Below are 1,657 nucleotides of genomic sequence, written 5' to 3'. Positions count from 1 at the left end.
CCCCCCCCGTTTTCCCTTGCTCCGCCCCCTTCCACGATCCCTTCGGCATCACTTTCGTTCCCGCATGGTTGAGGTTCTGTTCTCCCTCGTGCCAGGCGCGCGGCCGCCGCACCAGCAGCAGGTGCTTTTCTATCATCATACCCTTCCCTTTAAACCGAAATAAATCTGACAGTGTGCGGGCGATTCCGTTGCCTCAGCTGTTGCAGGAGGGTGTGCTCGAGGAGGGCTAGAGCGGCTGGATTATTTGGCAACTGCACCAGCCACCAGTACTGTTGGTGTTTTGTGTACATTTATTTTTTGCGGTGGGGGGTCTCATCGGCCGATTCACGCCACGCGCTCTCTGTCCTGCATTGCCGCCATCTGCCGCCCGCGTTCAAGTCCCTCGATCAGGTGGTCGGTCGTGCTGCGAAAAGGAAAAGTGAGTGATCACATCCCTGGCGGGGGTCGAACCCGCGACCTTCGGATTAGAAGTCCGACGCGCTATCCACTGCGCTACAGGGACCGCCTGGTGACCGGCGCGCCCGGCGGCCGTGTCCTGCCGAGCCTAGGCGGCGGCGCGCGCGTGGCGGGCCGGTGCCTGATCCGAGGCTGAGGCTCAGCCTGCGAGGCCTGCGGGCTCAGCTCAAGCTCAGCGCTGCCGTGCCGCGCAGGCTGCGCCAGCCGCCACCGGGGCCTTGATCTTGTGCGGTGGAGAGCCGAGAGATGAGACGTCGTGGGCCAAGGCGTGGCGCTTCTGTCCGCCTGTCTGTCTTCCTCTCTCTCTCCCTCGCACGCCAGCAGCCATCATCATCACCACCCTTTTCTCTCTTCCTCCTTCGCGGAAATGAAACACCGCCGAGCCGTATCCCCGCGCGGATCGGCGCTGCGAGGAGACAGAAACAGGAGAGACGCCTTGTACTAGTGCCATGCCCGCGTCGTAGCCTACATCCGCCTGCAGCCTCCCGCCCTCCCACACCGACGTTGCCTCCGCAGGAAAAATGGTCCGCTTTCGGAGCCAATGAATGTCATGCTGAATGACAGCGCCTCTCGCGTTTTAACAGCTGGGTTCAGCGGTTCGCGCTGCAGAGAGTTCACTTACCCGGAGGATGAAACAGTAGGGGCCTATGACCTATGAACCTCCCGAATCGCTTCACTGGGGTGCACCTTATCCTCCGCCACCCGCTACTTCGGGGGTTAAAACCGACTCCAGAGTCGGGTAGTTTAGAGGGTTCAGGCTTACTCAACCGGGATACAAGACCGGCGCCGCATTTTCCCCCTCCCACTAGGTGGCTATGGCTAGGGTCGTAGCCGAGGTGACCGCTGGGCCGTGGTGGACCACATGAGGGCCGCGCTCGGCGCCTGTTTGTTTGGGGCTCCTGTCCGGGGATGGTCATGGCCAAGGTGAGCGCGAGCCATGCTGGTATGTGTATGTGTGTGTGTGTATGTGTGTGTGTGTATGTGAGAGAGAGAGAGAGAGAGAGAGAGAGAGAGAGAGAGAGAGAGATATACTGCTACGTCCTACGCCCCTGGATCGGTGCAGTCGGTGCTGCAGTAGCTTCTGAGGAAGGCAAGGGAGAGGGCGTGGAAAAAAAGTAGGTAGAAAGAAAATAGTTAAAGAAACACCGCGTGACATCGGAGATTGGGGCACAGGCACAGCGCCATCCGCGCAGACCCCCCC

At 60.6% G+C, this 1,657-nt stretch overlaps 1 non-coding gene across 1 annotated transcript; it reads right to left on the bottom strand.

Moving 5' to 3' along the window:
- Nucleotides 1–429: 429 nt before the first annotated feature.
- On the bottom strand, nt 430–502 carry Trnar-ucu (transfer RNA arginine (anticodon UCU)). Its single transcript has one exon. It is a non-coding gene; the product is annotated as a tRNA-Arg (tRNA).
- Nucleotides 503–1,657: the final 1,155 nt, after the last annotated feature.

Source organism: Frankliniella occidentalis, unplaced genomic scaffold (genome assembly GCF_000697945.3).
Source record: "Frankliniella occidentalis isolate FOCC.00 unplaced genomic scaffold, Focc_3.1 Scaffold367, whole genome shotgun sequence".
NCBI classification, from domain to species: Eukaryota; Metazoa; Arthropoda; class Insecta; order Thysanoptera; family Thripidae; genus Frankliniella; species Frankliniella occidentalis.
The sequence above is the reverse complement of the archived record's forward strand: the minus strand, read 5'-3'. Positions and strand labels throughout refer to the sequence as shown.